Below are 15,990 nucleotides of genomic sequence, written 5' to 3' on the forward strand. Positions count from 1 at the left end.
TGTTGGGTATGGATATTTCGATTAATTGTGTTATTTTATTTTGTTTGTGGATAATTGTGATGTCTGGTTTATTGCGTGGTATGGTTTTGTCCGTTGTGATGCTTCTATTCCAATATAGTTTGTGCTTGTTTAAAGTTTCTGGGTGAAGACGACGCTATAGGTTGCCGCTTGACGTTTTTAGCTGCCAAATCTACAATTTTGCGAATTCTATATATAAACCAAGCGGCATTTTATTCAGAAAGGATAGTACTTTCGGAAATGCAATAAAAAGAATCGATTTTTCCACTGCCTAGTCCCCTTAAAGGGGGGTCTCAGAGGGGTTGCAATGACCGTTCAGGGGCGTGGAAACGTAACGATGCCAACGAGCTCGTGACAATTAATCTGACCGCGAATAACCCTATACAGAAACACGAGGTCGGAAAAGACACGACGACGGTCACTGAGGGTAGTGAGCCTCGTTTTGAGTAAGGCAGGACCATAATCATGGTCGTAGGACCGCATAGGGCAGCCAGTTGCCCTCAAGACCAGCCTGAGGAACTTATGCCGGACACGTTCAATTAAGTTCACATATTGCCTGTGCCTTATATTCCCAGGATTCCGAGCTTCGTTAAACAGAACGATCTACCTACCGTCAAGGACCCAGGTCCTGATCACTTAAGAGTAACTACCGCGGGTTTTTAGGCGTCTAAAGGGAAAACTTTAGCAAATTTAAAAGATTTTTTGTCATTCCAGTAAATCTATGGTCTATCTTTAATTTGGTATTAAAAAAGTGCACGCATAATAATAATTATTTTATAATTTAACTTTGAAAATGAGAAATGCAAAGGGAGCAGTTTCTGATCACCTTCGCACGTTTTACTATGAGCAATCAAATTTTGCGTGTAAATTTCAAAGTACTTCAAAATTATTTAAGTAATTTGCTCGAATAAATTTGTATCATAATTAGCTTATTATTTGCTTTATTTTCCTAAACTGATCAGGAATTGGGTTCTGATCAGGAACTGGGTCCTTGACGGTAGGCAGTAAAAGGCCAATGGACGTCTTCGGAAGCGAAGAAAATTCGGATGGAAGGTACGCTGTGCACTTTCGCCAAATAACAAACGATCCTGCGGCGAAAGTTGTTATTCTTTATGTCGCCGTGTAAACACCGCTGGGGATGATGTAACGTCACTGGCTTTCTTTCGAGGAATCCGTTTCTTTCTTTGCATACTTTGTGCAGCCATCGCGTATACCGCCGGGTATAGCTTGCCTACTGAATAGCATCGGCGGATACAGCTCAGGAATCTCGGGGAACGTGAAATCGTTGGTAGGATCCGGTACCGTTGTGTGCTCCTCACTGACGACTTTGACGAGATAATTGGGATACGGAGTGTATTCATGCATCACTCCGCTTCTTTCGACTGCCCACAGTACCTGCCACTTTCATTCACATTTAGTACCAAGTTCGCGATGTTGCCGGGGATAAGGCTACTTGAGCTGTGTTGCGATAAACGAGCTCGCGTGACTTTGTGTTATTTAAATTTCACGAACTTGGATTAGGGACATAAACATAAATATTGCTCGGAGGTAGATTCCCATCATGACATTCACTGACACGAGCTCGCCGTAGTGCTTTCTGAATATTTCATACGTATTCCTGACTTCTACGTAGCAGCGTCGATTCCCCGTGTCCGTCTACGATTCTCATCTCTATTTATGCCAGTGAAATTATAGTGAATTTGCCTACCAACCACGCGCCGGAGTATCCACGACGTCAAATAAAAAACAATTGCAGTATTCCCTCGTTACATGCGCGCGAGCAGGATGAACCGGCGCGCGTATAGAAAGGGAACGCTGTCCGCTAAGTTGGGCACGCGCGACAGTTTAAAAACCTGTGTTGCTTTCTTATTACCTTGTGAATAGAATTGATACTTCTGACGATTGTTGAGTTCATCTTCATAATTCCTGCTTTATACAAAGAGAACAACCGCGTGGCTTCATTTAATAGATTCAAAGTATGTTACTTTGATTTTTGCAAGAGAAAGTGTTTCATCGTTCGTTTTTTCATCATCATCGTTTTAAACATGGATGGCTTAGGATGGCACGCATCCCTGGGTAATCGTAAGATTAAGCTTTCTAGACTTATGTACATCTACCTGTTAAACCTCGCGTGGGGCCCATGGGTCATTCGTGCCCGGTGAATTTCGTTCATTAGGCGCGTAATGTTAAGAACAGACAATAAATGCCTTTTTACTCGCAGCTTAAAAAAGTGTTTGTAACTTTACAAGTTCCTAACTGGAGCGTTTGACCAAGCTAATGTTAAAGGAAACTTGATTGAACAGGATGGCTGACGCCTTAAGATGCGGATAGACACGGCGCCGCCACGTGAGGGTTAAATCCGTAAATGCAGACCCGGCTCGTCCCTATATGCAAAATTATTAGGCAGTTGTCTAGGGCGCAATGTTAACAAGGCAGAGAACATCTTGTCAGTGTTCGCATTTTTTAAAATAAAGTTTTAAATTAATTACAATTTGTAGTACACTATAACTGTTTTAAGCTACGAATAAAAATTCAGAGTAAGGTCATCAAAAAGCTCAAATAAATGAATTATAAATAAAGGGCGCAATTTGGCAATTTCGCTTAAAGAGAGGTTCCAGTCTAAGAATCGATTTTTTTCTTCATTTTTCGAATGTTCAACCTTTTAGGAATATGTGTTTAAAAAGAAATTCACGAAATTCCCGAAGTTATAGGCATTTGAGTAGCGGCAAATGCATGGGTATATTTTTCCACCGTTTTACAGTAGTCTAACCCCTTAAGGCGCAAAAAGGCACCAGCTGGGCCCGCGTAAATGACTAACAAGAAATTAGCAAAATAAGAACGCAAGTTAATCGAAACGTCTCTTCGAAATGCGACTACCCTCTGCATAAATACGCAACAGCAATCGAAGCGACTGAGCGATACATGAAACCCTGCGCTCATGATTTTCCGCGATATTCGTGTCCCCGTAACAAGTCACCATTTCGACGAGGAGCAGTGCATACTGCTCGTCGACGGCGCCGTGCAATTACAGCCTTGACAGCTAAATCGATAAAGGCGCTATGTTCTCCATAGATTGTCGACTTGAAGCGCCGCGCCAGCTGAAACGCGTCCCCTAATTTTGCGGCTTCCCACTGCCTCCACCGATACTCTAATTAGTGGCATGGATTAAAAATTAATAATAAAATTAAAAATTTGAAAATTTGGAATCCGATTTCTGGAGGGTAAGCGGATCCACCGGCCCACCGGCCCACCGGCCCACCGGTTCACCGGCCCACCGGCCCACCGATCTATACCGTAGCGCACAGAAGAGAGTTGGAACGTGAGCCATCAGCGGCGAGTGCATCTCATTCATTCGCCGTGGAAGAAAAAAGGAGTACGCTCGGTACCAGTTCCACCTCTATTGTTCCTGGTCGCGCGTACGAACGCACACGAATCCGGAGGGACGAGCAATGCGCGATTCAGCCAGGTGTACACGATATACGTGCAAGGTGGTCGGTCGACGGCGGACCAATCGCGTGGCGAGCAGTTAGGCGCCGTCCGTAGTCGGGGGTTAACGTTGCGGGCGAGCGGCGCACGGTCGCGTCAGTCAGTGTTCGAGCGTCGCGCGTAATACGCGTCTGTTCCGTCAATGTTCCCGCGAGAAACGGTGCTCCCCCGCTGAAATTGAACGTGACGAGAGAAGTTTTAGTGATCCGTCGTGACTGCTGCATCCGCGCTGGGCGAATATCGAAGTCTGTGCACCGGCTGAAGCGACAGGTAGGCGGCCCTGTTATTGTATTTAGCGTTGAGAAGGGTGAATTCTAGTATCAGGGGAGACTGCCACTCGTCCTCGAAGCACTTGTTGCATTTCGTGGTTTCCGTAAACATGGCACGTCGCGCTCTCTTTTTGTTGTTGCGGTTCTGCCGCTGGCTCGTTGACAGAGTGTAGGGGACTAGTACTCTTACATGGAGGAATATGACGGGTAGTTTCCTTTACGGTACTGGAATATTATCGTATGTAATCTTCAACCTACCCCAACCTTCACTTCTACTCGCGCAGTAAAAGCTTCAGGTTTTCGCCGGATCGAAGCATTCGAACCTTTTCAGTGAGCACATTAAAACAAGTGATACAGATAAAATCGTATTTGTAAAGAATATAAAATTACAATTAATTGTTTTGTATTCTAACGTGAAAAATCGTCGAAATTAACCAGCGTCTAAAGTATCGTCACGGAGTACATAGGACCCAGCTTCACCAGTTAAGGGGCAAGGTGTTATATAGTCTTGGGGTGGGTTTAGTGCGAAGAACTATGTTTGTAAAATTTTAATAGATTATTTTACTATTTCGTTTAGACTTAATCCAAATTTAAGAGAAAGGAAAAATGTAGCTGAAGTGGGATAAGGGATGAGAATTAGTATTATAGGTATATAACAGAGTTTGAAGGTAGTGTAATTTCTAGGAGCGTTTAATGATTCTGGACTGTCACTTTCAAGTGTCAGAGAGGTTTGTGAATCTTCGAATCTTCGTACAGGGCTGCCACCTTTTCGCATTGGAGTATATAAAGCATCCAGCTGTTTACACGAACTGCACATAAATTCATAAAATAGTGGTGTTAGTATGTAGGTATACATTTTCAAACACAGGGCATTAGGACATTAACCCTCTTGCCTTTTTCGAGTTATTCAGCCCGAAATAATTTTAATCTGGGAATACAGGTATATAACAAGTGGATAGAGTCATAAAAAGTTGCAAAAAGTTTTTTCACCAGTTTTGTGTCTATTAGCAAAGAAAAATCACTTGGGGTTAAACAGACTCTTAGAGAGCAGCAGAGTTTTTGGAGTTGCCATATGAAAACCAAGAACATGACTTAGTTTCACGAAGAAATTGAAAATTAATTTCAGTCTTCAGAAAATTTAATAATCCTCGAATAAATATCTGTTTCAACTATTTCATTTGAATAGTTGCTCTTGAAATAATGCGAATAACGCGCTCAAAATAATTTCTTAATCCACACTCCATTGACTCCTTCACAAAAGGTGTAACCAGAGATCAGGTGCATAGAAATTGGACAAAAGGAATTCGCAATCGAGTGACAAGAAACGATTGATCATAAACTCGCGCGTAATGGATGCGATTTACATTGGCTATAATATGTGTATGTAGCCGGTAGCTCGCCAATTGACATTCATTTAGATAAATGGTACAAAAATACTACGGATAGCGGCGGAGATATCAGAGACAAAGGTGTTTTACTCTTATCATTTCAATAATATCACTCCACTTCTAAAATTAGAAAGGAAACGTATCTTTTTTATCTGCATCACACATGCCGCGAGTAGGTATGTTTACACTATGTACCTAATCATTGCTTTGCCCAATGACTTCTTTAGAACATGATTGCTGAAACGAAAGAACGTGATGATTTCACTTCCAAGGAAAGATCCCGAACCCGGAAATTTAAAAATTTCTAAGACTTCGATTACAACGCAATTTTTGTTCGCTGTTCAAATTCACTCCGAGGGGGTGAAATTGACCTCTTAAATTCCGATTATTTTCCGATTTGGTGTTATAACTCGCGAACTACAAGAACTGTGAGTTACCAAATAATAGCCCCAATTAAAAGAAGTAACTTTCGTCTTGAAACTTTTTTTCTATCTCTTACAGATTTCTAGTTACAAAATAAAAACGGAAAATAGCCAAATTTCCAGGGGTTAATTTCACCCCCTTGGAGTGAATTTGGGCAGCGAAAAAAATTGGCTTGTAATCAGAAGGAAATCCCCTACATATTCACAGTTTCAGATTTTTTTTGAATTTCCGGGTTCGGGATCTTCCCTTGTTAGAGTGGATTTACAGAAAATCATATGTTTTGGTCTTAATACAGCTGTTTAGTTTAAATAATGTCAGCGGAAATACATATTACGAAAAATCTATTTTCTGCCATTATTCGTGCTACTTCATCGTCTAAACCAGGGCTGCACAAGGAGCCGTATTTAGCGCCTAGGTGCGAGCAACCAGCCGAGCGTCGAACTGTCCCGTTGCTAAGGATAGAATCAGTGATGGGAGCTGCAGTAGTGTAGGTGCGTGCTCGTAGGCGCGAAGCGTAAGTGTACGTATTCCGACTGCTCGAGGCTCGGCTGGTTGCTCGCAGTTAGGCGCTAGACACGGCTCCTTGTGCAGCCCTGGTCTAAACTTCTCTTCTCTCCAGTTTCGGGTTTGAGATTCTGCCATTGCTCTCCTATTTCCATTTGACGATTAGAGCCGATAAATTTTAATGCTTTGCGGAATATTTTCGGACACCGGTGCAGATTGTTTCGTGTTTACTGCTAGATAGCGATGGCCAGTGAAGCTCGGAAGGCACGCAAGTGGAAACTCTCTAATTCGATAACATGGAACTATATTCTCCAATCAGTCAACTTATCGTAAAAATACACATAATACGAATCGACAAGTAGAAGAATAAAATTTCTTCGGGCTTACTGTTTTGTGAATTCACGACTATTTTATCCTCCTTTCCCATTATTCTTTATCGCTAGGTCCTATAGTTTCTGAATTCTATTAGCGCATTGATGTTGACGCTTAGAATCGACAGATTATATAGAAGTTTCTTCATATTACGCGAAAGAAATTGTCGCGGCCGTGAACAAGTCCCATTCAGGATACAGCAAATATTTCATGTCTCTTATCTATGTACACCTAATTTACTAAGATATATTCACTAGATACATCACGTCGGATATCGCACGAACTCAGATTCCCTGACTAGATAAGTTTAGCCAAGGATTTAGGATAATACTGCGCTGCTCCAAGCGATAAAACTTCTGGGAGGTCGCCTTTAATGTGCTCATTATTTCAAAATTTCTTGCTGAAGCCCCTCGAATACAAAAAGCAAAGTGTCGTCAATGGCCTTTGTCATCCGCCGACATTTTGCAAAGTTCTGAGTGTTCTCATCTACCAAATTTTTAGGAACGCCTGGCAAACCTCTTGTCCTGAGTTTATTAATGAATTAAATCTACTATTATACAGATCAGAAAGTATTCCAGGCTTTCTATACAAATACTCATGAATCGGGGGAAATTTCTTATTCCTTTTTATGCATATTTTTCTATTAGCAACGTCAGTACAGATGCAAGAAACTCTAAGCGCCACGCGTTATAAAGTACATTATGCTTCGCTGAAATTACCTACTTAAAATTGTATACCTACAGCTAAAGAAATTGACCGTAAACTATTAAGTATCGACAGAAGCGCATTTCCCTATTGCAGCAGGAGAACTTTCCGTTTTAAAGGACGACAAGTCCGAAGTTGGACGGTTTCCCGTTACAAATAGCGGCAGGATTAAAGGAGCGATCCAAACTTACACAGTGCTCCGTGATAATAAACATTAGCAAGGGAGAAACGGAAGGAAGTGATAGATTTACGAACGATAAATGTTAACATCGCCAGATGTGGATTATTACTTGGTGCTTGCCGTCTGTTTGACACCGTTCGTTTAACGCTGTCATGCGGACATCTGTCATCGGTGGGGAACGAGAAATATCTGCGTTAGCAGGTGGGGTCCTTGATTACCCTAGTTCAGAGCATGATCGGTGTCACTGATGGGATAGTTTCTGGTTGCACAACGCTCCCCGCAGCATCGCGTCGTTATTTCGATCGTTTTCATCAATACACCCTTTTCTTCCCTGACGCGAAGCTGCAAGGACATACGAGATGAGTCACTAAAGCTTAGCACATCGAGGATCACCTTTACTCTTCGTAGGAATAGAATGAAACGTCTCAGGAAATAGTTGGAATGCGCGGAATACTCGGAAGCAATCTTCGACAAGTCCCATGGTTTTAAAAAATGTTGGGTCACTGATTTTACTGATCGTAAAGAAGGATTCAGTGGTCTGCAGTGGTATTGAAATAATATTCACGAAGTATTAAAAATATATATCACAAGAATAATTAAATAAACTTCCTCGTTTTACTGTAAATCGCTCGATCATTGATGATATCATCGCTAACTTATGGTATCCCATTTAAAATACCTGGACTTGTAACATTCAATAGCCCTTTTGTTATAGATTTTTGTGCGCTGAAAACAAATCCGCAAATCGTTTGTCGCCATCACCCTTAGTTTTCGAGAAATTCGATTTTGAGAAAAAAATCAAATTTTCAACTTTGAACATCTTTTGTGTTCAAACAGTAATAGTTATTCGGTTGCTACATCAAATTATTCTGTGAACCCTCGCGAATACAATGATGTAAGTTATTATTGAGTTATAAACATTTAAATATGTTTAAACAACGATCAAAGGGAAAAGGACACCCGAAGTGCACCAATTTTTGCATATATATTTGTATATATTTCAAAAACTAAGGGTCTGGGAGGAAATCTGACTACTCCACGCGATGCAGCAGACATTTTTCCTCCGGGAACCATCAACAGAAGTGGCAAAACACCTTTTGTTTTCAATACAGAAACGAAAGCGTTTGGCAAAACGTGCGGCGTCGACAGTTGGTAGTCAACGGCGGTGGCCGGTACACAGTAGAGCTGTTACTTTTTCCGGGAAACAACTTCTGGGTAGCCGGGTACTCGACGGGTCAAAAAGTAACAGCTCTAGTCCACTGCCACTTAGCATCACACAATCACTTAACGCGCGTGACTACCACTGTCCGCGCCGCACATTTTGCCAAACTCTTTCGTTTCTGTATTGAAAACAAATGCTGTTTTACCACTTCTGTTGACGGTTTCCGGAGGCAAAATGTCTGCTGCATCGCGTGGAGTAGTCAGATTTCCTCCCAGACCCTTAGTTTCTGAAATATATACAAAAATATCTGCAAAAATTGGTGCATTTCGGGTGTCCTTTTCCCTTTGATCGTTGTTTAAACATATTTAAATGTTTATAACTCAATAATAACTTACATCATTGTGTTCGCGAGGGTTCACAGAATAATTTGATGGAGCAACCGAATAACTATTACTGTTTGAACACAAAAGATGTTCAAATTTGTAAATTTAAATTTCTTCCAAAATCGAATTTCTCGAAACCTCGAGGGTCATTGCGCCAAACAGTTTGCGGATTCGTTTTCAGCGGACAAAAATCTATAACAAACGGCTATTGAATGTTACAAACTAAAATGCCTGTTGGACAGTGTAATCCGTGAATTCCCAGTTGAAGCCTTATCGCTTCTGTCGCAATGATCAAAACTGCGAATTCTGTCGAGCAGAATTTATTTCACGTTTGATCGTGACTCACCCTGTAATATTGTGACAATGAGATCACCAAGGCACGAGCTGAAGCAAATGACAGCTGTGTCACGTGAATTCTGCGGGGAATATCGATAATTACCTTCTAGATTTGTCGTACGATCCAGTACAGAGTAATCGCTATCAAGTAACTGGAATTAAAGACCTCCCACTGACTGCCCGCCCGTCTTAACTCCACCTACAAATTTCACCAGTGATCGGTACACCTATAATTCACTTCTTCGAACCTGGCGGGATCGTTGAGCGGCCTGCGGACGCGAATCATCGAAGATCGCTCGCGCAACGCTTGAATCGAGAAGGGAATCAGCCGCGTCGGATTGTAATTAATAATCGCGGGATGGATGGAGGATCTCTAGAATTACACGCGCCAAGGAATGGTCGGTCGGGAATGGGCATGGTCGGTAGCGACGATTATCGAGCGCTTTATACGCTAGATGTGACTGAAATAGAATCTGATGCTACTTCGCGCGAGTTCTTCCTGCATAAACGCGTAATTTCCCAGCGACCCGCCATCGACAGCGGCGGTGGCGCGTTTCGTTTTAGGGTAATAAGTGGCGAAGCGTGTTTCCTAATGCTGAATATTATTCGCCGCGGCGGTTGAAGCGTGATATCGTGTGCCGTTATATCCCGCGGCTGTACACTCGTAAATATGTACACGTACAGGGTGCTCCGTTATTGATGGTGATTCTTCGCAAAAAAAAAAAAAAAAAAACTGTATAGAAAAATGTAGAATAATATTTTCCGAGTTTGGGGCATTGCTTGCCAGAAAAGTGCTTCTGAATATCTGTTAAATAAGCGCGTAGATAAGGATTCGCTGAATGCCTGTGCGAATATGGTGCAAAGATAAGGCGAAAGTGAGGAATACCCTTTTTTTCGAATGGGGCTTTGTTTTTAACCCGGGAGTAGGCGCATGTCGGTCTTTTCGACCGACGATTTCATGTTTCGAAACATGATCCATAGCGTTCGACTGTTTACTCTTTCCGTAGAGCTATTCCTCTTTGAAGGAGTTCTTCACTTATTTATGTTACGGAGCGACACTTACAAGGGAACACCGCGAACCCGGACTCACCGATTGGAACGCAACTTTATGGGTTTTTAGAGTGATTCAAAAGAAGAGCAACGGTGTCTTTCATTTGGGCCCTATCGCCCTTTAAGGAGGTGAAAACTAACCTCAAAGTCAAATTGGCACTTCCACTTTTTCGCCTTTAACTCTGAAAGTATAACAGTCAGAAAAGAATGTTTCAAACAAAAGTTTAATGGTGCAATAAGCGCTACAAACCTTTTGCACTGTATTTATTTCTGGCATAATAAATACCGTATAGTGATAATAAGAATAGTAACAACGACAATAATAATAATAATCATCGTGTTGCTGATAAAAAAAGTAGTGAAACCGTTTCCTCTTCCTTATACACTTACCGCGTGCAAGAAAATCGCTGGAGAGTACTTAATAACACGAACACCCTGTACCCTCGATATCCACGTCGGCTAATAACAAGCCCCAAACGCGAAGATGGATCGTCCAATTGTAACGGAGGAGGTCGTCGCATAATTTGTTACGCCACGCAAGCAGAGGAATTGGTACGCAATGACCAGCGCGCGAAAATATTCTGGGATAATTTCTCGCATGCCGTGCAAGCTCCATGCAGATGATTCCTGCCTTACGTCATTGACCGTGATGTAATTAACCGCGGAAGTTAACGAGCGGCGATCATGGAGAGATGGAGCGCTCGGAGTGCGGCATGGATCGACGTTCGCTCGGTATGTCAGGGAAGTCCCTACTGGATCGCGCGGTTCTTTCTTCCCCAAGGAGACGAAACGATGAAATAGTAGCGCTGCTGGCCATAACAACAATGATAGGCATCACACGTTTTTCTTTAATTCTCATGGAGGGTGTTTTTGAAAAAGGCTTTAGGACTTACAGGGTAGACAGTGCTCACTTATTGTAAGCTGAGGAGATGGGAGCATAAGGTTCGGATACCAAAAAAGGGCTTAGATTTCGCGCACTGTTGGTATATATCGTTTATAGCAGGATCGAAAAAGTTCTGGAACTATAGGTTTTAAAACAATTATGTTAGAACATAAGGTGAATGTCCCAATTTCTGATCATTTAAGGGTACTAGGCAGTCGTTCCTGTCTAAAATTAAGCATTTCTGTTTGAATTAATTACAAAGAAACCAATTGGCACTGATACTTGTTCTTTGGCATGAAGTTTATTAACATCATAAGTTATATAAAGCATGTTTGTTTAGTAAAAAATATGCATTATATGTGACGCTACAGATGGATCATTAAATAGGCTTTTTGAGAAAAAGTTTCTTTTGTTTTGCAGTGATAACTCAAAAACGGAGGTTCCAATCGATTCAAAACAAATTCGAGCATCTTCACAAAAGGTGTAGTTTCGGACCAGACCTAAATTAAAGTTAATGAAAACTCTTATTCTTTATGAAAATAAACTGAGACCTCACCTTTTGGGGCTTGGGGGATGGTAAAACCTCATCAATGGGGTCTCAATGGGGTTTTAATTTATTTTCATAAAGAATAAGAGTTTTCATTAACTTTAATTTTGGTCTGGTCCGAAACTACAGATTTTGTGAAGACCCTCGAATTTGTTTTGAATCGATTGGAACCTCCGTTTCTGAGTTATCACTGCAAAACAAAAGAAACTTTTTTTAAAAAGCCTTTTTAATGATCCATCTGAAGCGTAATATATAATGCATATTTTTGACTACACAATTTTTTTTTTAAAGCTTATGATGTTAATAAACTTCGTGCCAAAGAACAAGTCTCAGTTTCAATTGGTTTCTGTGCAATTAATTGAAACAGAAATGCTTCATTTTGGACAGGAACGACTGCCTAGTACCCTTAAGGGACTACTCGTCATAAAGAAGGTGTACAAAATTTGTTTGCATAAAATATCTGTTCCTGTGGAAATTTTCTTGAAAGAAACGTTACCCTTAGGAACTTCTTTAGAAAGTGTTCTCATGGACCAGATATTTTAGAACCTATATAATAAAAGTTCCATGGGAACAAGGTGTATTAGAAGATTTATTAAAAAAGGTTCCATAAGACAAAGAAAAGTACTAAACTATTAGGTACTAGTTTTATTGAATAATATCATATTTTTCGCGTTTATTTAATAAAAGTTATGGAAATCATAACATAAGTAATTAATAGTTTCATAAGAAGTATTGACCAGAAAAGAGAACTTGTCAAGAATAATACCTAAATAACATTTTTTTATAATTTGTACGAACCAAAATACATAAAAATTCTATAATATCTGCGTAGATATTATCTACGTAAATATTACAAATAAATAACGCAGAAACGCTCGGACACCTATTTACTTATTTTCGACATAGATCCATCGAGCCAAGGCTCATCAAAATCGGTGTCTACCTCATGGTGTCCTCCCCTTGTAAGTATACGCAGAGACAAATCTGTGTCCCGAAATTCGTACACTTTCCTCGCGAGTAAAAAATGTTTCGTTAACGTGGGTTGAAAAATGACTCCTGTTGGTTGTTAGAATCGATTTTCATTTATATTAAAATAATGATTATTGTTGTGCTATAATTTCGTCGCGAGGCAAAATGCTGCAAGTTTCGCATCAGTAAGTAGAACATGCCTGTCAAGCGCAGACCTGGAATTTCTGAAGGAGTTCGCTATTACATACCCACGTAGATGTGAAGTATGCGGAGGAATGGAAGGAGGACGCGTAGAACGTGTTTCTAACATGAAAGTAAGAACGTTTGTTTTTTTTATTTCGCATTCGATAAATAGCAGTAGGCAAATCGCCTGTGTTACTAACGTTAAAAATTGCTGCGAACTCTGACGGGGACAGTTTTTCGAATCTGAGTGTGTCAAGCTGTAAAAAAAGAAAAAGTTTCAATTTTTTATTTATTCTGTGCAGCTTATTATGCGAGCTGCCATTAGTAAAAGAATGATTTTTTTGCGAAATGGGAAAAGTGCAGGTCGTGTTTTCAAAGTCGTTTTTCTAAAAAAACTGTATGCCCGTTTATGTATGCTCCACTGTATGCTCCAAACTCATATCGGTGTCAAACTAATACCCGGGACAAATTGGAAAGTGGAATGCGTTGCGTCGGACTAAATCAACGGTAGTTTTTCGCAAATATCTCGAAAACGAAGACCGCGCGGCGGTAACATGTACAGGAAAAAGTTGCTCGGAATGTTGAGTTTTACAACATATCCAAAAATCATTGAAATCGGCGAGGAAACGCCTATTCCGCGTAATTACCGAATCTATTAATTCTTGCAATTCTACTGCAATCGACTGGAGAAATCGCAGTTTGGGCCGGCGCTCGAGCTACCGCGATGAAAACGGTGGCGTTTTTCCGGTGGCACACTTCTCCAATGGAAAAATGTCAGCCGGTCGAGGGGGATTCGATCTTCCTGCCGTACGAGCTCGACAAGTTGCAACGGGGAACCGTTACGTCGGCGAGACGGGGCGAAATGCAGAGGAAACCGCGAAAAAGCTATGCGCGGCAGTCGTGCAGCGCTCGTAAAGTCAAGTTTACGGTAGACTGACAACGAGATAAGGACAGTGCGCAACAGTTATGCCCGCTATTTCTCGCGTCCCACGAAAGGGGGTAGGGAAAGATGAAAAATCCAATTAAACTGAAATAAAATATAGAACTTCTAATTCTAACCAAAATGTTTAATCATTTATATTTCAAATTTATATGGTTTAAACAAAGACATTATATCGCCAATATAAAATTGATTAAAAATTTATAAATCCCACTTAAAAATAAAAATTATTACCTTAACATTTTCAATACTTTCGTGTATGTGCGTAGTTCGTTATCTCTGTTGAGCAAGGAGGGGTGCGTGAAGTGTACGACGAAGGGAGTCTGTGCTCAGGTCACGATGACTCTGAAGAACCGGGATAGGAAGTAACTCATTACATGAAACGAATAAAGAGGCAGCTTATGGACTGTCAATACGGCCTAGATAGCGTGTGTGTCTAGTGTCTAGTGAAATGCTGACAGTGTATACCGTTAACCAAACGTGTAATGCAGGTAAATAAGCACGAAGTGCAAATCTCTGATTTTACCAGTTTTGGCGTCTGCACCTGGTAATCTTCGGGCGTGCACATATTTTTTCTCTGAACCTGATTTTTACGAGAAAGTGGTGACTCTTTTTCAGACTAATAGAAATTTCAGCCGCAATCATATTCCCGATTTGGACGTTTAAATTATGTCCAGCAACCATGCCGGATAAAAGGAATTTCTTGGTAAAGTTTAATACTCGGGTGGAGCGTGATTAGCACGAATCGCGTGCCTGAAATAATCACTTCTTTTCGCGGGATACAAAAGGTTATTATTCGATCATCGATGTTTAAAAAGGCTGCTTAATGAACGTGTGTGTGGTCGCGTGATTAGAAGCTGAATTGCATGGTCGATGAAGAGATATGAATAAAAACATGCAATAAGTACCATTATTAAATACGAGATGAGGCGCAATTAAAATTTACACCCCGTAAAATCCAGTATTTCGAGGAGCAATTAAAGAGGATAGCCACTGTGCTGGGCTGTAATTTATTTTTCAGTTCAATACCGTTTCTTTTATTGAGACGCTTTAATGAACTGAACATGCATCTCTGGAAAAGTGAAGTAAAATAAAAGTCATTACGAGACATTCATTTCTCAGGAGTCAGGATCCCTGGTGGTAATCGAGACATCTAAGGAACAGTTCAGCTTCAAAACGTTGACACTGCATTTTAAGGTATACAAACTCTTGAAAGAAAAATTTACAACAAGACAGCTGACGAGTACATTCGAAAGTTTTACTGTGCATGAAATTTGTCAGTTAGTGTAAAAATGGGGAGAAACGAGTAACTGGAAACGTCACAATTGCACTGTAAACAGTACCTACACTTTAGAAAGTACTGTTAAAATTTGTACTGTCAAGATTTTAAAATCAATTATTTCCTCACAGTTCAACACATCTTGACAAGCACAAAGCAACTTCGTCTAAAATTAGTATGTTGTCAGGATTTTCGTTTCATTTTACTCCTCCCAGAATGCACTTTTAGTAACAGGTTTTAGAGAAATAAGTCCTAAAATGATTTTCGAAATTTGAAAGTCTCGTTCATTCGCACACCAAGCAGTCGGGTTTCCAATTTTCGCGAAATAGAGACGTTTAGGATAGAAGAAGAGCGTCTCGATTTTCTCATTAGATCGTACGAGCCATGAAGTCTAGTCGCTGCGAGCATCCAGCAAACTTCGTTGTTTGAGGGTAGATTCAATCATCAGAGGGTAGGTTTAATCTTTCGGATCCCTTCTACTTCCCACGCGTCCTTGCTTCGCAGCGAGATAAATTTGGCGCGGGGACGAGAAAAAAGGTCGTCCGGACCCAATCAGCGATCAATCGTGGCTCCGAGGGTCCTCATTTCGTGTTAATTAATAAGACTATGGCGCAACTGCCGCGGGGAACCCGAATCCTCATTCCTCGGGTTTACGATCGCTTCCGAGGTTCAATGGCTTTCTCTTTTATCAGCTCTTTTGTCAAGCTTTTTCGTTACTTTCCTTCTGCCCATCATTCTTATGGGCTGCAAATAAAACAGTCGTTTTTACTATAAAATAATCAGCGTTATCGCACGAATTCGAGTCTTCGTGTTAGGGGCGAACGGAGTCACGCGACAGAAAAGAAAACTTTTTATAGTTTGGTGAACTTTTTCAGATGTCTAAGAGAGTTACGACGGTTTAACTATTGAATA

The 15,990-nt window shown here is 40.9% G+C and overlaps 1 protein-coding gene across 1 annotated transcript in view; it reads left to right on the forward strand.

The window, feature by feature from the left end:
- The first annotated feature begins 3,549 nt into the window (after positions 1 to 3,549).
- LOC143378713 (uncharacterized) overlaps positions 3,550 to 15,990 on the forward strand; it is an 87,484-nt gene continuing 75,043 nt past the window's right edge. Inside the window, exon 1 of the mRNA XM_076830639.1 lies at positions 3,550 to 3,774. The gene's annotated coding sequence lies outside the window, so the exon portion shown is untranslated. The remainder of the gene's footprint in view (positions 3,775 to 15,990) is intronic.

The sequence above is a fragment of the Andrena cerasifolii genome, chromosome 2 (genome assembly GCF_050908995.1).
Source record: "Andrena cerasifolii isolate SP2316 chromosome 2, iyAndCera1_principal, whole genome shotgun sequence".
In the NCBI taxonomy this organism is placed as follows: Eukaryota; Metazoa; Arthropoda; class Insecta; order Hymenoptera; family Andrenidae; genus Andrena; species Andrena cerasifolii.